The sequence below is a fragment of the Amphibalanus amphitrite genome, unplaced genomic scaffold (genome assembly GCF_019059575.1).
Source record: "Amphibalanus amphitrite isolate SeventyFive unplaced genomic scaffold, NRLGWU_Aamphi_draft 001589F_arrow, whole genome shotgun sequence".
NCBI lineage: Eukaryota > Metazoa > Arthropoda > Thecostraca > Balanomorpha > Balanidae > Amphibalanus > Amphibalanus amphitrite.
Window position 1 is genome coordinate 103,167 of NW_024883082.1, and position 19,768 is coordinate 122,934.

General features: G+C 46.8%; 1 protein-coding gene and 1 long non-coding RNA gene across 2 annotated transcripts in view; one reads left to right on the forward strand and one right to left on the reverse strand.

Moving 5' to 3' along the window:
* The window catches only part of LOC122374030 (queuine tRNA-ribosyltransferase catalytic subunit 1-like), a gene marked incomplete at its 5' end in the record, with an annotated part of 111,749 nt that overhangs the window by 85,138 nt on the left and 6,843 nt on the right, over positions 1–19,768 (reverse strand). The gene's annotated exons all lie outside the window — the stretch shown is intronic.
* On the forward strand, positions 17,188–19,650 carry LOC122374032. The gene is made up of 2 exons (XR_006255140.1): positions 17,188–17,399; positions 19,358–19,650. It is a non-coding gene; the product is annotated as an uncharacterized LOC122374032 (long non-coding RNA).

Here is a 19,768-nt window from a genome sequence, read left to right on the forward strand (position 1 = left end):
AGTCACCAAATAATATGTATAAAAACGAATAACGATATCTTCCATCCTCTCACATCCTCTCCAACCTCAAGCGGGAACAAACACAAGGTTATCGATTTCGAAACAGATGCGCCATAACAGAGGCTTTTAACCAGCTGATTAAAACGCTGCAAAAAAAAAGAGTTCAACGACTGCAAGCCACTGCCTCGTGAATGATTATATTGATAAAAATTATCCAACACAATATTAGATTATAATGAAATCAACATTGTAGTGTAATTCACTGCAAAGAAATTCATTTCTCTTCAGTTATTCAACCAAAAGGGTATATGAATAAATATTACGTCATCAGATTACATCCATTCATTAGGGGAGAGAGAATCTTAAAAGTAAATCCTTGGTTGTCTAATGATTTGCGCCACTTTTTGTCAATTTTGCCTGGATGATGTGTTTTCTTGTAAAGATAAGACAAAATGCCAGTTCAAATCCATTTTCATCTAATTATGGGACCAAAGTCAGGCTCAGGGCTACCTAACACCTGCCTTTTCAGCTGGATTTTAGTGTCAAATTCTTTGTAGAGTTTCTCAGACCACATCTCAAGATCTCAGGACTCAAGGCCAGTTTCCAAACATTGTGTTTTTGGGTGTTTTGATTCTGCCTTTTCCCCTAGGGAATGTTGTCATTAACATTTATTTATTTTATTGTGCTATACGTATTACCTACCATTAGACTTACTAGTTTATCGTGCTTTTGCAACATGAATGAGTATTCTTCCTTTTATAGACCACAGTAGATTCTAATTCTAATTATAACCAACCTTGTGAATTTAGTGTGAAATGCTGAGGTCCATGTGTTACCCCTACACTTAGCAATGGAACTTCTACCACAAAATGTATCTTGCAGTGGCTAATATTGCTGTTACTACAATTTGAGAGCCTCTTAGTGTCCAAAGTTTGAATCATTTGCTGATAATTTTTTTTGGCACAAAATCAAAAATACCGGCATGCTACCGGCAAGACATGCCAGATACCACGAATAAACCTGCGGTAGTGAAAAATTACCGGCATGCCGGTAGTGCGGTAGGGAAATTTTGCAACTCTAATGTAGAGGTCGCGCAGCCGGTAGAGTTGCCAGAAGCTTAAGACCGACCCCCACCGGACACGATTTGGTAGCCGAGGTCTGTGACGTCAGCCGGGCGTGAAGTTTTCCCTTCACCATAGGCTTTACACACAAACTTGCCGAAGTTCATGCCATGATAGCCCGGCCTGAAAGTGCAAAAATGATTAAATTTTGCCCTCATTAGATTCAGTGCTTCATTTTATAACTAAAAACGTCCGTTATTAGGCCTCAATGGAGGTACAAAGTACTCAAAATCGAAATTCAAGAAGATGCTGTCCGAGCACAATCTGGTAACATCACGTGACTTCTTTTCAGCAGATTATTGATAATTTCAGGATATATTCACACGATTGCTGCCTAAAACATCATAAATAATACATTTGCAGCATTTATTACTTCCATTTAAGTCATAACATTGTAAAATGCAAAGTGTATCATGGTAGTCACGTGACCAAAGGTATAACAGGGGGTTGGGACAAACACTCAAAGGATTTCGAGTTTATTAATTAAATTATATAATTTTCATGGTGGAATTGAAAGATTGTATTTTTTTCATAATAGCATACAAATTTTTGTATGTAAAATATTTTCCTTACGGTTGAAATTCTCCATATAAGAAATATCAGTGACGTCACCAGGGCTTTACGTGGGCTTTACTCAAAACATCGGATCTACCTGTTAATTATAGGTATCTTGCTTAAGACGTCGGTCCTGTGCTCGACAGAGGTGCCACCCGGCAGGCCCTCATCGAAAGTCACTTCAGTCAGGTGTAGGTCACTCAGATGCTAGACTGTTGCCAGCCCAAGGCTGTGGTTGGAACGAGGTCAAGTTGAGATTCTATGTTGCCTCTGTTTGAGGATGTCTGGTGATGAGCGACTTTGATGGTGACTGATTGCCGGTGTGTACAAGCCAAAGGAAAGGTAACAAAGATGCTTACCTGGGTTGTCCCGCTTTACGAATTATGATAGTGACCTAGCTTTCAACCTCCTAGTAGGGATGTGCGACATCCCTCTTGCCAGGGACTAGAAACGATTTTCAAGTTGGGAGAGGGGGCGAGTCTAAAATACCTGACATGGTGTCAAAATGACCTGTGAATTTGGCACCTGTGCCGTCCACCGTTTAATTTGGAGCGTCGCTTAAAGGTTTTTGCCCTTCCTGACTTTGTCGGCACGTGGCACGCGCCACGTGACACCGAATGACCTGTGACATGCATCATCACCTGCCTCAAAGCATTACCCGTCGAACGGTACCACCAGCATCTCGATCCGATCATCCGTTTAGACGCAATTCGAATTGTATTGGCTCGATGACCTTTCAGAGCACGGGTTTTTGGCAACGTAAAATGGCGCCTTGTCGGCTTCACTATCTTCCATAGGAGGTCCATTGGGATCGTCAGTCCAGTTTATTTATACGTCCGTGATTGTGACACACGGGATTGTGGCGTAGTAGCAGGCTTGTTGTGCAATTTTTCAAAAGGTTATGTCTTTATATGTCAGTAAAAGCGAAGAAATTAATAGATTTATGTGCAGGGTCAGTAATAAGAAAGCAGTTCCATGTTATTTCCTCATTAAATCGTGAAACAGGGAGGTATTGGAGACTTCGCCAGCACGTGTCGTTTTCGCTATTTTTCACATCAGTCTTTACTTGGCCCAAGGCAGTATACTAGGCCTAAATCAAACAAATTGTCCGATCAAAGAACAAAACGAACGTAAGTACTATCTATAAGTCTAATGAAAAAGTTAAACGGAATTGCTAACGTCATTGCCGCTCAACATGTCATTCGAAACGCTCTATGAAAAGGACCCAACCAGTGCTGCGTAGTCGATGAAATTTCAGTGACTTTGGCTCCAACTCCGATTCCGGTATCCAAGTATCGACTCCGACTCCTCCGGGCAGAACTGTCGATTCACACAGACTCCGACTCTGACTCCGACTCTGCAGCCCCGGTAAGTCTGTGGAGTCGATGACTTTTCGGTGACGTTCGACTCATACTCCGACTACAGCTTTTAAAAATAAACGGACTCCGAGTCGGAACAGAACCGCTGGCTCTGACTACAACTCCGCAGCCCTGGCCCAAGATAGCCGCCTAAAACAACTTTGATGTGTGATCTTCTTCGTACACTGTTAATGCTATTTTAAAGGGACTATCCCACCTTTAACATGGGGTTTGAGTTGAGATAGCCAAGTGTGCGGCGAGGTTCAGAAACCACTATCTATCTAGGTTGCAACCCCCGCGGCCTCTTGGTGTTGAAGAAATTCGTTCCCTTCATTTGAAAATGGGCCTTGTACAAGGCCCTATCTTCAACATGGAGCGACCGTTAGTGTGACGTCACCTCGTTTAGTCATTCTGATTTATATGGGTTTGTTCGTTGAAAAATCGCTTAAAACTTGGTCCGAACTTTGTTGTGGTGCCTACAGAGTTAAAAGAATCAGCTTTATGACAGTAATGTGGCCTGGGGAAGGAGGTAATTTTGGGCTGTGACGTCACATATTTGAAAGTTTGTGTTTGGAATATGGGAAGCCTAAGATGTTTAATGAAAAATGAATGCCAGAACCGTGTTCCTGGTCATCCAATCTATAAAGTCGGGCACAATTTAATTGGTTTTAACAACATTTTAGAAGGTGGGATAGTCCCTTTAAACAAGGAGTGGAAAAGGGAGACGAAGCCTTCACAAACAGGGATCTCCTGTTGCGGATCAATCAGCTGCTGGAACAGAAAGTCATAAACACTACGCATCTCATTTTATCGTTTTCCTAATGACTCTGCTCCAATGTAAGCACTGATCACTGCAGTGCGAGCATCGATGTGACATTTGTGTACCAAGTTTGAGTGTTATCCGCCCAGCCGTTCTTGAGAAATGGATGCGGCACCCCGCACGTGCGCACGTGCAGTAGCACCCCCATAGTGACACATGGAAATGCATTGGCCACTGGGTGCCTACTGCCTAACTATTGACGAAGTTTTACTGTAATGGGCCCAGTCATTGCGGAGTTACTTTATGTGGAACAATTTCGACACCCCTAAGTTGGCACATGACACGTGCCGTAACATTAACTAAGATGAAGAAAATCGGGCGAAACTCGAGAAGAAGGAATAAGCCTACCAAATATGTATGACATATTGTCAAACTGCTGTACCATTGTGAGTGCGTCGAGGGCTGTTGGGGTTGATGGCATTCCGATCGCTGCGATCAGAAGCTGTCTCCCTGCAGTCGGTCCGCCCATCCTTCACCTAATCAACTCATCCATATCCACCCTTACCTTCCCTGACGCATGGAAAGTTGCCATCGTCACACCAATCCACAAATCCGGTGACCCCAACCAGCCTGGCAACTACCGCCCCATATCCATCCTCCCATCTCTCTCTAAAATCCTTGAAAAGGTTGTGTGCTCTCAGCTCACCTCCTACCTCATCACTAACCACATCCTCTCCCCATCCCAGTATGCCTACCGCCCATCCCACTCCACTGAAGATGCCATACTCGACATTGTCGAATGGGCGGCTCGCAGGGTCGACGGTGGTGACGTCGCCGCGGTGACGTCAGTCGACCTGAGCAAGGCATTCGACAGTGTCGACCACTCGATGCTTCTGAACAAGCTCGAGTGGTATGGCATCTCATCCCGCTGGTTCAGCAGCTACCTCTCTGGCCGTTCCCAACTCATCCGCTCCTCAACGGCCCTCCCACTCTCCCACGGTGTTCCCCAGGGGTCCATCGTGGGTCCCATCCTCTTCCTCATCTTCGTCAACGACCTTACCTGCTTCCTCCCCCATGGCCGACTCATATCCTACGCGGATGACACCCAAATCCTGGACTCAGCACCCTCCAATCCCATTAGCATCCAAGTGCTGAAGTCCCGGGCCGAGGAGAACTTTCAGCAACTTCAACGCTGGTTTAGCTTAAACAGTTTAAAAATGAATGGAGAGAAGACCTGCTTCACTCTTCTTTGCACTCAAAATTCAGTTGATAAAGTCAAAAACTTCACCCTTAACGTAGATGATGCAACTATTCGGCCAACAAAACACATCAAGGTGCTGGGTGTTCTCCTCGACCAAACCCTGAGCTGGGAGCCACATATATCCTCTATCGTTCAGCGATCAAATGGAATCCTTATATCACTGTTCAAAATTCGCCATCACCTCTCCCCTGACATCCTTAAAATCCTCGTCCAAACCCACGTTTTCCCCCACCTCCAGTACTGCTCGTCAGTCTGGGGTGGTGCCTCCAAATCCCGCCTGCACCGGCTGCAGAGGACTATCCATCTCGCTGTACGGCTCGTCTCTGGTCTCCGCAAATTCGACCACATCACCCCCGCCCTCGGCGCGCTCGGCTGGCCCGGCATTGGTGAGATCATCGCACGCCGTGACGCGGTGAACGTGCAGCGCGCCTTGTACGCCGCCGGCGCCCCCGACTCGCTGCGGTCCATGTTTCGCCCGCGTGCCGCCGTCTCCGATAGAGTCACGCGGGCCACGGCTGCGGGCGCAGCTGTGCTCGACCTGCCGCGGGTTCGGCTGGCGGCGACCAGTTGCTTTATATTGACGTGCATATTGTATGTATGTATATGTGTGTGTGTGTGTGGGTGTGTGTATCATGTATTGACTGGGCCGTAATAGCCACTTGTGGACAAGCCCTAAATAAACGAAACTGAAACTGAAACTGAGTAAATGACCATATAAAAGGTCGTAGAAGCCGATGGGACTGGGCGTTTCAATACACACCGTCTTACGCATTTTATTTTCGTTATTACCTAAAGGCTGCTTGACGTTTTTGGCTTTCAAGCATTTAAGACATTTTTTGTCGTCTCAGGTCCAGTAAGATTACCTCCAACTCGTGGGAATATGCATTTCAAGCCAACTAACACACCACACCCACGTGTGTCATAATGCTGAGAGATGGCGTTCACTCGGCTTGCTCCTAACTTACGATAATTATCTCGCTAGATGGCAGGCCTGATCCCAATGTCGCGGATCCCAATGTTAATTTCCACGAGACACCAATCCAGTGTTATATCATCCATGGCCACAGTGTATGTGGAGTGTCTGCCTACGTCAATACAATGCAGGGTTGCACAGTCCCCGGTAGAACACGGTACACTACATTGGTTTCTTGCAGTGGTGTAGTGGTCTGTTGATTGTTACGCATTATGAGTGAGGAGGTCCGTGGTGACTTGTAGTAAATTTTGAAGCGCATGCGGTGCTCAGGATTGACCGGAGTGACGTTTTTTGTGATGATGTCACGCATAGCTTTTTCATCTTTTTTTCCAGGACGGTGTGAGGGTGTTTCTGTAGTATATGTCTATGTTGGTAGTTTGGTCGTTTTTGTTGTGCATCATGTTTATCGACTTTGTCATGTACTTGTCAAGAAGGTCACGTGATACGTCGTCAAAGTCACTATTACTGTATCCATTGTTCACCAGCATCGATCTCACTCGCCGCAGCTCACTGTGGATAAGTGGCCAGGTAGAACAATGAGTCAGAGCTCGACGCACTGGCGGTCGCAGGGGGGGGGGGGCACGGGGGCCATGGCCCCCCTTTGGTGCTGAAAGGTGGGGCCATACTATCTTTTGGCCCCACCTTTCAGATCGAACACAAGTCCTAGAAAAGCTTTTCGTATGTTTCATTTTCTTTCTTGCGCCATCAAAGGACGTAAATTTCACTCATGAGTGGGCTCAGTTTCGCATTCTGTCAATTTGGCGGTCAGCGTCGCTGGCACCGGTTCACGAGTATGGCCGGATCTTATATGGAATATCAGCGTGGGTTTACTTAAGGCTCTCGTAGGCCCAGCATTCAGCAATGGCTGGCATGAGACCCTCTTCGGCAGTGGCGGGTGGGCCCTGCTAAAGGAGATTGGCTCCAAGACACTAAAGTAAGACCTCATGGGTTGGTGCTGTGCACCTCAGAAGCCCGGTGGTGATGCCGTATGCCGGCTTGATTTCTTAAGGATTAGCGTGGGACCTTCGGGGCCTGCATAGAGTTTGCCTGAGCTAGTATGTAATCTCAGAGGCATGTGTGTAATGTGTACACAGTGGCGGTCGCGACTCGCGGGGGGCGGGGGGGGGGGGGTATCAGGGCCATGCCCCCAAAGGTCAATAAAGGGGGCCATCATATCATTTGACCCCCTCCCCTCAAACAACCAATGGGCCCCCATATAGGTGTATGGGGCCCTGGCAATTATTCGATCGTCACGAGGCTAAAAAAAACACGCCAAGCTATTAATATAGCTCCCACACCGGTCTTTGAGCATCCTACACTGACCTCTGAGGGAACTTCAGTGGCGGTCAAGCGCCCACGTTGACCGCTAAGAGCCTACATCAACCTCTGAGGCCCCACATCTGGCCTATGAGGGCCCCTAACCGGCCTCAGGGGTCCCAACCGGCGTCTGAGGGTCTCACACCGGTCTCTGGTGGCCTTATTTCTGTCTCTGGTGTCCCAAGACGAACCTTTAGGTGCCAATAAGGGCCCCGCACTGGCTGCTGAAGACCCGATGCGGGCCTCTAAGGGTCTGCATTGACCTCTGAGGAGGGCCCATCTTGGCCTTTGAGGGCCCTCTGCTGGCCTCTGGGGTCCAACGACGGCTCATGCCGGTCTTTTAGGGCCCCACGCTGACCTCTGAGGGCCCATGTTGGCCTGTAATGAGTAAGGACCCACATTAGCCTCTGAGAGCCCAACTCGGTCTCTGATGGTCTCAAACTACTGGCCTTTGTAGTTTGCAGGCCCTGTACTGGTCTCTGAGGGCCCTAAACTGGCCTCTACATGAAAACATACATGGGTGGGTTTCTGAAGATCAGAGGGCTCACGCAGTCTCCGGCACAGCCTTACGTTGGTCCTGATCGAGATTGCTTTTGATGGTCCCGCGCTGATTCCCCCATATTTCGACGTCGGGACCCCATGAGCCGGTGTGGGTCCTGGGGCTGGCAGAGACTGATGAAGTCCTTAGGGCTCAGGGCCAGTCTTTTTAGCAGTAGGACTAGGCAGGTTGAGTGAGCCCCAACAGAGCCGTTGCGAAGCCCCGCAGGAGTCGCGCGCGGCCCTCAGATGCCGATTCTGAAAGCTCGGAACCTGTGGGGGTCTCCAGAGGTCGGTGTACCTACTCTCTCCCGCTGCCACACAACTAGGTACCTATGTATATGGGTAAATGTCATAGTCTAAAAATGCTCTCTGGGTTTCACATGCTTGTTCAAAGTAAGATGTATCTGTACTTTTTAGCAAGAGGTATCTGTACTTTTCCGAATTGTTTTATAGTGGTAAGGTCATGAATCCGCGTGCCTGACCTTCCAGTATACCTATGCTACACCGATCCGTCGCCATGGTGCAGCGCACACAGGTCCATCTCGAATTCAAATGTGGACAAAACCTCTAGCGCAAAAACTACGGAAGCTAGAGATGTGATATAGGGCTCAAATGAAAGCAGATGAATCACGCTCTTAGAAAATGAGAAATATTTCTGCCATTTTAACCCTCGCACGACCAGGCCATTTCTCATAACACGAACGACCGGGGGGGGTTGTTACGACCCCCCCCCTGGCGTTTCGAAACGGAAGGTCGTAGAGCTTAGCGGAAAAAACCAACGGATTGCTCTCAACGAGATCTCGCGATTGGTGGTATATTTTTTGGTCCTAGGTCAACATTTGACCTACTTATGACCGGTCAAAGGTCAAATTTTCCGAAAAAATCAAACTTTTTCAACTTTCGGCGGCGATTGCGGCAAAACGGTGGGAGATATCGACTTGAAACCTTCACTATCGTGTTCCTTGATCAATTCTCTATCGTTTGGTATGTATTTCGTTTCCCTAGCTCTAAAAATGGCGCGTTGGGAGCGCCGGAAGTCGGCAAGGTCACAGTCGGCGGCAGAAATTCGAAAAATCAAAATTTAAATTTTTGAAATCTGATTGTATTTTTGGATTTGGGAGGTCCATTTGCTCCCTATAGAAGCTAATATTGCTGCATATTCCCATTGAGGTGACAAGAATTAGCAAAATAGTGGTTCGGGCGCTTTTCAAAAATAGTACCGGACGCTGTTCCTCTTGTGACGTCATAGCTCCGTGACCTGACCTGACCCGGTCAATTTTCTTGCACCACACGATAGCCAATACTTGCCCCAACATGCATTGGAAGTTTCATCACGATCCATCAACCGATGTCCGTACCACCGGCAGGAAACCTCGGGCGTTGGCACTCAGTTTGTGAAAATCCGGCCGGAGGCTGTACCTCTTATGACGTCATAACTCAGTGACCTGACATGACCAGATCAATTTTTTTCGGCAAAAGATGCGCAAAGGCTGCCCCAGAGGGTATTGAAAATTTCAGCCCGCTACGACAAGCCGTTTAGCGTGCACTTCGAAAAAACCTCAGGGGGGGGGGGGGGTTGATACAACCCCCCCCCCCTAGGCGTTCTAGGGTTAAACCACATTTTTTGCGATACGCGAAATTTTGAAGAGGGATTATATTAGGGCTCGTAAAAAAAAACACTTTTGTCTGAGATCATCGGTTCCCTTCCTGCGTCTGGTTGCATTTGGTGAGAGTATGAAAAGTGCAAAATATGAAATCATTCCGACGCGTTTTACTATGTGCGCAAAAATTTCAAAAATGCATTGGAGGTCAAAAATGAAAATGTAAAACTCGTTACTAATTTGGGCCTATTATACGTAAAATGATGAGAGGATTCCAAATCTGGTCGTAACATTCAAATCGGAGAACATTTGACCCCTGTTTTGGCAAAAAAACTGTCGAAAATAGGCAAAATATCCAATTTGGGCACATTTGGACAGTTTTTGGCCAAAACATGAGTCAAATGTTCTCCGATTTGAATTTTGCGACCAGATTTGGAACCCTCTCATCATTTTACGTGTTATAGGCCTAAAATTATAGAATTTTTTTACATGTTGATTTTTTACCTCCAATGCATTTGTGAAAAATTTTCAAAGTAAAGGCGCACATATTAAAACGCGTCGGATTAATTTCATATTTTGCACTTTTCATACTCTCACCAAATGGAAGCAGACGCCCGCTGGCAACCAGCCAATATTGACCTCGGTCGACCCTGACCCAGCTTAGCAACAGCTGATGCTGACTCGCGGGTCAGCCGGCCGGCCGAATCCGCCCGACATCACATCACTTCTACCCCCATAGCAAAAGTTTGACCACTGATGCCCAGCTAATTCTTTCGGGAACCGTTTGTGAACGTTCTCAGGCTCATTTTAAGCCATTCGAATTTTGGGGGGTGATTGATGATTTTCTTGTAGGTCTTTGTCAAGTATGCGATGAGTGAAAATGCGGACTGTGATGCATGTGCCCCAACATTGCCACTTAGCATGGCATTGATGACGAGCTAAAGCATTATTTTTGGTACCAAAATTTTCAGCACGAACCATGCAACACAGCGATGCCCATTTATTGCGGTTTCGATCAAATTATTACAATGTTACAGTCACTCAAAGTTGCGCGCGTTTCACATGTCTTTTGGGTCTACCATGCGCTTCCGTAGAAGTTCCAGGTTCACGACTGCGGTGAGCGGAGATCAGGTGGTTAAAAAATATGCCGAAGGTGATTTCAGATGCTTCAATCCGTTTTGTGTTAAAAAATCACTCACTGAAGGAATTTACAAATGGTCATTATTCGAGGTTTTGGCCACATTTGAAATTGCGATGGATCTGTGTGCAGCGGCCCGACCGGTGGGCACACCGTGAGACGGTTAATGGAACTGGTGATTTTGCCTTAAATTGAGCTCAAAGATTTCACGCAAGAATGAGATGGATGAAGCAAAGTAATGCCAACTGTGCGGCGCCTCGTGGACGTGAAAAATTAGCCGATCACCCCCCCCCCCCCTCCCGGTGACGGATAAATGTTATGTCCCGCGAGTGTGACTTTGGCCCCCCCTTTTGCTAGCGGCTGCGACCGCCAGTGGCTCGACGCACATACGACCGGATAACTCCTCGCTTGTATGAATCGGTACAGTCGCCTTTGGCATTCATGCAGCGTCCCAAGTTAGTAGCTTTGACGTGTACCTGAGTTTCAAAGCTGTCATCCTTGGCATGAATCAATAAGTCGAGGAATGGTAGTTTGTTACTGACGTTGAGCTCTGTGGTGAATAGAAGACCTGACTCGGCCTCCAGCATACCTCTGAGTGTTTCCAGGTGATCTACGTCACGCACATCTACAAAAATATCATCGATGTAGCGGAAAAACATAGATGGTCGCACAGCGCTATCAGACAAGACTCTGTTTTCAATGTGGCACATGAAGGCATTGGTGAACAGGACGCCCAGGGGGGGGGGGGGGGAGCCCATTGCCACGCCATCAATCTGGCAGTCATTTTACCGGAAGGGCACCGGAATGGGACCTCCAGGGTGCACGCACGTAGAAGGTCCTCCAATATCTTTCTGGGTAGTTTTGGTGCGGCAAGGCTACCGGAGTATACATAGTCATTAGGGGTACCCATTTTTCCCGATTTTGGAAATTTCAGGGTGGGGGTGGTTTTCCCATTATTTCGCGGCTCCTGATTTCAATGATGCCAAAAATATTGAAATCAACTTTAGTAAAAGACATAAAACCGCGTTCTCGAAGTTTTAAAACTCTTCGTTGTTTTGGTTTAATTTCTTGATCTAGTAACTGGGCTTGCCATGATCGGTAAAATGACTGATTGCGAAGCGACTTCCTGTACAGTTTGAAGCGAAAAAACTTCGGGAAGATGCCATAGGTCTTGCATGTTGTAAGAAACTTATGATCTAAGATACATTTTTCTTTTTTCTTTTCCGTTGCAATGTAAGAGAACACATCCTTCAGACGTTTCCTTCCGTAGTCGCGGACTATCAAATCATGTAGTTTGTCCTTTGATGGTTTTAGAAGTAGAATAAACTTTAGTAAAAGACATAAAACCGCGTTCCCGAAGTTAAACTCTTCGTTGTTTTAGTTTAATTTCTTGATCTAGTAACTCGGCTTGCCATGATCGATAAAATGACTGATTGCGAAGCGACTTCCTGGGACTGTACAGGAAGTACAGTACAGTACAGTACTTTCTGTACTGTACAGTACTGTACAGAAAGTCGCTTCGCAATCAGTCATTTTACCGATCATGGCAAGCCCAGTTATTAGATCAAGAAATTAAACTAAAACAACGAAGAGTTTTAGAACTATGAGAACGCGGTTTTATGTCTTTTACTAAAGTTTATTCTATTTCTAAAACCATCAAAGGACAAACTACATGATTTGATAGTCCGCGACTACGGAAGAAAACGTCTGAAGGATGTGTTCTCCTACATTGCAACGGAAAAGAAAAAAAGAAAAATGTATCTTAGATCATAAGTTTCTTACAACATGCAAGACCTATGGCATCTTCCCGAAGTTTCTTCGCTTCAAACTGTAGAGGAAGTCGCTTCGCAATCAGTCATTTTACCGATCATGGCAAGCCCAGTTACTAGATCAAAAAATTAAACTAAAATAACGAAGAGTTTTAGAACTTAGAGAACGCGGTTTTGTCTTTTACTTAAGTTTATTGAAATCAAAGGTGGTTTAGGGGTCGCGAATTGAGATTGAAATTTGCGTATTTATCTAGAAATATGTCTATTTTACGCTGATAGTAAATCGCACCAAAGGCAAACTTTTTGTTTCGAAAGTCGGGTAGAGGGGTCATTGAAAGCTCCTTTTTCGTCCAGATCGATGTGCTCTATCACGTGGTTCCCGTTCAATGCTTTACTAGCGATCAATACAAGTCGATATTGCAACATTTGGTGAAAAGCGCCGTGATGTTTTGCTCCTGTTGTTGCTATCATTCTGGTCGGCGTGTAATCATTTTTGATATCTTCTGCCTTCATGTGACCTTCGGTGACCTTTGGTATTGGTGACCTTTGATGACCTGTGAGGTCAAACTTAAATGTGACGTTTCAGTTGCCACATCTCAGTTTATGACAGGCTTTTTGTGTCCATACAATTAAAGTTTCCGCAAATTAGGTCAGGATACATCTCACAGATCATAGCTCCGAATGGATTTCAAACCATGTATAATTCAAAAAAAACGATCAAACCATTTTGACCGTATACTTCCACAAGAAACGCCGTCCTGATCGCTGACCACAGGCGGCGGAACGGGGAGGGCACCGGGGCACCGTACCCCCTTTGATTTTGGCATTTTAACATTAGCCCTAGGGGCGTTGCATGGAAAGAATGGGACCAAAAGTCGGCAGTGCCCCCCTTAATTGAAGGTGTTCCACCGCTACTGTCGCTGACGGCTACGATGTAATACACCTATGAGACAAGGTAGAATAAATCTGGGTGTTCTACCCAAAAATATCAACTTCTAATCCAAAAACATAAACTCCAAAGCGTCGATTCTTTCCATGCCTACCAACCATGTACCTACTATTCCATTTCTTCAGTGGGGACAGATACGAGTACACACCGTTCTTAACCCGGCACCGCCTGGGCTATTTCCGTACCCACGACAGCCTGGGGGGGGGGGGTCGGATCCGACCCCCCCCCTGTTATCTCGAGAACCAATGGTCGCATCGAGCCCCGCGAGGCGGCGTTCGAAAGGTCTCTACGAGACCTTCCCAAAGCACTCTTAAGATTTTAAGATTGAGGTCAACTTTCGGGTCAAGGTCAGGTCAAAGGTCAAATTCTGGGGTTTTGCATGATTAGGCTTACGGACAGCGGAATCGATAGCTGCTGCTCGAAACTCACCAAAAATGACCTCAAAGGCCTAGTGAAGGTACCATGTGCGTATAGGGGTCATACTAAGTACGGGTCAAGGTCAGGTCAGGTCACGAAAGGTCACGGTTTTCACTTTCTGCTACATAGGCGTGCGACACATGTTTTATGGCTTATTTTTCACGCCGAATCCGGTGGTAATGGTTATATGTGACCCAAAGTCACTGTGCTGGTGATAAATGTGCATTGAAGGCATAAAAAATTGTTTATACCATACGAGGGCTGAGAAAAAAGGTCAATTTTTCAACTTTTTATTTTTGACATAAAAATGCACTTTTCTAGACGAGCTTTGTCCCAGGAATCTAGTGGTGCCATTTGTTTTCACATGCAATGTTCAGAAGTGCCTCTAATTCACGAAAATGCTTATGACGTCACCATGCCCTATGCATGTTGGAGCTATTTTTTTACAATTTGGGGGTCAAAAATCAAGATAGAAAGTTGAAATTTGGGACATCTAATGTTCTAATAGAGCTCTATAACATATATTCCGGTTTTTTGGAAATTCTCAAAATTTTGGATTTTATTAGCTGTTTTCCAAAAAATGTAGTTTTTTGAATTTTTAGGGGTAAAAAACGCATTTTAAGGAAAATCCGAGATAGCCATTTTAAAGAACTCGTTGAGCTGCGTCTATTCATGTCCTTAATTTGCAATTTGCTTCAAACCCTGATTTTTGGCGATTTTTTAAACATTTACCACTTTTTGACTAAAAACGCCGTGTAGTTACATCACTAAAATCGATATATCTCAAAAAAATTTGGAAATTTTTTCTTAAAAATTACACAGAAGACGTCAAATTGATGGGGGAGAAGGTATGCCAAGTTTCAAGTTGATAGCGTAAGCGGTTCTTGAGTTATTCAAGAAAAACGGAGGGGGGGTCGGATCCGACCCCCCCCCCCCAGGCGGTCGCGGGCTAAGTGCAAGAGTTTCCGATACAATGCACATCATTTACGACTTTGCATTTTCGACCACGGGCGACTAGCCATGCGCTGATACGTGCATAGCTGATACGTGACGAAGACCTTTCACAGCTCCTTGCACAGATCACTTGTGATCTGAGGTAATTGGCGTCTGAATCTGAAGAACCTAATGAAGCAGAAGATTTTCATCCTGCATGGGCCGTATGGTGGTAACCAGGACGCGGCGGCATATAAAGGAGTGTGCGTGCAGAGGCTGAAGACGAGGAGAACTAGGTCCGCCACCTAAGGTCCATGGCCCACCCAATGTGTTGGCCCCCAGGCAATGCCAGGAGTCAGTAAACGGATCTGCCTCGGAGTTGGCTGAGTCGTTTAGCTCTCGGCACCTTCCTAATTTTCAGCTTTAGCCAATGCCATTCGAGTTCAGATCAGTACCATCTGAGGGTTTGGACTGGGCATGTAGAGTGCAGCGTAAGGTCCGTTACTATTTCTTGCAAGGATGCTGCTGGCAGCGGCCATCACCAGGCACTAGTTCCATGACATGATATCTGCACCCGTCTCAAGTCAACAATAGTTATGTAAACAGTCTCAACAAAAGTCTGTATGTGGGTGTGGGTGTTTGTGGGAGAGGGGCAAAGTTACACTCATACAGCTAGCAGTCACCCAACTGCTGGCGTCTGAACCGGTGGTGTAAAGCTTGCGCCCCTCCCTCAGCCGTGTCTGCAACTCCGGGACTAGGGGAGGTCGGCCAGCGAATTGGCAATAGGTCATGCATACCGGCATAGCTTCGGTGCTGTTTTTATCTCGTTATAGATATAAATAGGCCATTAGCAACTTATTTATCTACTGCATGCCATATTTCCGTTACAATACGACACACGAATTATATCATCACATCCGTAACGGCTTTAAATGCCCCTCCCACCCAGATTGTGTCAATATTCATTGTTTACGTCCTGGGGTTCAGTCATTTCTTTTGCTGAATAAGACGACTCATTGAAAACTAAATGGTCCTAATGAGAAAGCTTCGATCACTTATTTTAGCCCTCTGACGACTACATAGCCAGTCGTTCTAAGAGTAACGGTCTTGTGTAGGTAGGTACTAATGACTATCTAAGCCACAGTGAGTGTAAATGAGCATACCTATGCTGTTCATTGACCAAAATTATATTTTTGGTGCTCTCTTTTATCGCTGCACGTCGAATATACCTACAACCAGGTGTTGTCCATCTGAACTGCACAGTCACGTGACCCACTTGACCTTCGGATCCAATTCTGGTAGTCAATTCTGGCGCTTTTGTTACCATAGCGAAAAATATAACCCCGTGTTCAAAGTTTTGCTGACGACTAAGATTCTGCGTAATCTGGCCAATGACGTTCGAGAACCGCGGCCAAGCCCCGCTGATCTTGAACGTGATTGGTCGGACGGCGTTTAGAATCTTCGTGGTCCGGGAGACTGCGAACACGGGGTAAGCCAAGGGGTAAACAATCTGTGCGTGGAATGGGGAGTGGTAAATGTGTGAGGGCGATGATAGGCTCATTCGTCGATTTTTATTTATACTTTTATCCTTATTATACATTCTGATCATTTTGTTTATGTTCAGGAGTTTTCTCTGTTGATTTAACATCAAAAACTTTGTGTTTTACTGTTAATGCCAAGTGCCATGTTGATATTGAAATTGGGTTACAATTCCATATTCACCTGTTTTTCTATGGCCTGTTGTGCATCATATTATTGGTAATGTGAATATAGGTACTCCATACACTGCTATTTTTGGGTATATATTAATGTCTGACCTGATTTTACTTCACGTCTTCACTTCACCTTATATTTTCTTGCAGCAACAGTTATCACACCATTATTGTGCAAAAATAAGGGTGGTGTTTCGCGACACTTGCCAGCCACTTTTGATTTCCATAGAGACATCAACAAGCCTATACCTCCAACACTACCAGAGGTTGACGCTAGCTCACAGATTGCGCTGGCAGCGCCAGCGCGCCCGTGAAACACAGCCAGGGGTTTCCTCTGTAACGTCATTGTTGTCTAGGTACTTGGGCCTTCATCAATTGTTAACAGCTACAAAAATTGGAATTAAAAATGTCCAGGTATTATGAGCATCAGCCAAACAGGGAAGTGAATTTGGCTACAGCCCATCTTGCAACGCCTCAATGAAATTTAACGAGAAACTTAAATTGAGGGAGCAGCTACATAACTGAGGTAAAGCCCATCAGTCCTTGTGGATTTACCTACATAACTGAGGTAAATCCACAAGGCACTTTGAGTTCAAACTATGAAGTGACTCCAAGCGAAATATAACAGAAATTGGGACTTTGTGGAGCTTAGAAATAATCTGCTTAGTGCTGGATGAATGTTTTCACTTAAAATAAACACCACCATATTTGAGTCATGAAAAAGTGTTTGGTAAGCATAAGCTTGTAGCATAAAAGATGTTTGTGAAATGTCATTAGATTTTAAAGTGTTAGTCTCTGCACATTGATTCTCTGATTGTTTGAATGATGAAGTCTCTGCACAGTCTCTGATTGACTGAATGAGCTCTGCAGTCACAATAATGAAGTTCATGGGAAGATATGATTTGTAATAAAAGAATGTAATATTTTGAGTTGATTTTACCTATTCTGTGAAGATCATAGCATGTTAACAGCATTCCAAACAGGGCATGTCAAAGGTTGGATGTATCTTGCGATTTCCTTGAAGTGTGACTGTTTACCATATGTTGTTTTTTTATTCAAAGTTATTGTTAAAGTCAACCAACTTTTGTAACATTGAGGATCATACTTTAGCTTTGGAAACAAGACATATTATGTAGTTATGCTGATCTTTTTTTCCAGTCTTTGATTATCACTTAATTTCATTCACTTTTGATGTAGTGAAATTCATGATCATTTTAACGACAAGCTACATTTGAAATGTATTGTTGCTCCCTTTTTTACCATGCATATTTTTGTGTCTTGTGAGGTCTCATATCAATATAGCAATAACAAGAGCAGTAACATGCATAGTTTGCTTGTGTTGTCATAACTTTGTACAATAATTCCAGCTTTATAATATGCAGTTACCTCACATTGGGCATCACACATATATTTTTTCCTGCAGGAGGAAAGACACAGAGCCAACTAGTGACTCATATCAGTGCCTACACCCCTTGAGTATAATGGTCATCGAGGGGTGCTGTCCTGACATGTTCACTTTCTGTTGAGAAGGTTAGAACAAATACCATGTGTGTCATTAAGTTGCATATATAATACCTTCATGTTAAGTCTGCATTAAGTCTAAAGTCTGTAGCCACCCTTAATCCTAGGTTGTTGTGACCTTAATCTAGCCTGGGTGAATATCTTGCTGTACTTAAAGCACAGACTGCGCTACGCCCCGGCACGGCGGCCGGGGCGCCTCCCCTGGAAGAAAACGGCATCGGGGAGAGGGGACGGACGGCGAGGAGCCGGGGAAGGAGCGCGGCACCGTCACCCCACAAGCCGCCCGCAGCACCGCCGTTATTCTTGTGCCTCTTGGGCGCCGCCGACGCCCTGCGGTTGGAGAGCGCATCCCAGACGGGCGGGAGCCGGGAGGGCCGCCTGCGCCACCCGGCCGGCGAAGCAGCAGCCCGGCCAGGCGCGGCGGGCGGCTGGGTAGCGGCCGGACTGAGACGAGTCCCGAGTCGCTCCATGTCTGTCCCTTGCGAAACTAGTACCGCCGCTGCCCAGCCTTGATGGGTCACTACGAGGAAAAGGCGAGCCCGCTCCCAGTACCTGGCGTGGAGCTCCCGCGCGGGTACGCCGCCTCACCGATGGCCCCTGGTCTTCTCTCTCTCTCTCTCTCTCTCTCTCTCTCTCTCTCTCTCTCTCTCTCTCTCTCTCTCTCTCTCTCTCTCTCTCTCTCTCTCTCTCTCTCTCCGTCCCCGTCCCCGTCCCGTCCCCGTCCCCGTCCCCGTCCCCGTCCCCGTCCCCGTCCCCGTCCCCGTCCCCGTCCCGTCCCCGTCCCCGTCCCCGTCCCCGTCCCCGTCCCCGTCCCCGTCCCCGTCCCCGTCCCCGTCCCCGTCCCCGTCCCCGTCCCCGTCCCCGTCCCCGTCCCCGTCCCCGTCCCCGTCCCCGTCCCCGTCCCCGTCCCCGTCCCCGTCCCCGTCCCCGTCCCCGTCCCCGTCCCCGTCCCCGTCCCCGTCCCCGTCCCCGTCCCCGTCCCCGTCCCCGTCCCCGTCCCCGTCCCCGTCCCCGTCCCCGTCCCCGTCCCCGTCCCCGTCCCCGTCCCCGTCCCCGTCCCCGTCCCCGTCCCCGTCCCCGTCCCCGTCCCCGTCCCCGTCCCCGTCCCCGTCCCCGTCCCCGTCCCCGTCCCCGTCCCCGTCCCCGTCCCCGTCCCCGTCCCCGTCCCCGTCCCCGTCCCCGTCCCCGTCCCCGTCCCCGTCCCCGTCCCCGTCCCCGTCCCCGTCCCCGTCCCCGTCCCCGTCCCCGTCCCCGTCCCCGTCCCCGTCCCCGTCCCCGTCCCCGTCCCCGTCCCCGTCCCCCCCCTCTCTCTCTCTCTCTCTCTCTCTCTCTCTCTCTCTCTCTCTCTCTCTCTCTCCCCGACGCCAAAACCGGCTCACAGCGGCGTTCATGTCGGCCGGGGCGAAATGATTTGATGAATTATTTCATAAAGGCATTAACAGTGACAAAAGACAAAAGTTCAACAAATTCTACGCATGAATCATCCAGTAGGTACTGGCTTCGAGAACAGTTAAAATGAAGATGCACAAGAAATCGTAATTTCCCAATGACATGACATGGCTGTCGCAATGCTTAGCCGCAATCACCTCTTTTTGTAGTTTAAATGGTAAGTAGTTTTTGAAATTATCCGATAAAAATCTAAAATTGATACCATATGAAAGACCAATCAATTCTACACATGAATCAGGGTGTATCTTTGAGAAAAACTTGAAAGTTTAGGTGTGATAAGAAAAACAAATAAAAATGAACCATTTCCCCATAGACTTTACATTGGCTCCAAAATCGCATGGATCCAGAATTTCTGGAAGTGCCCTCGCCACAACTGCACGTGCGCTGCGCTCGA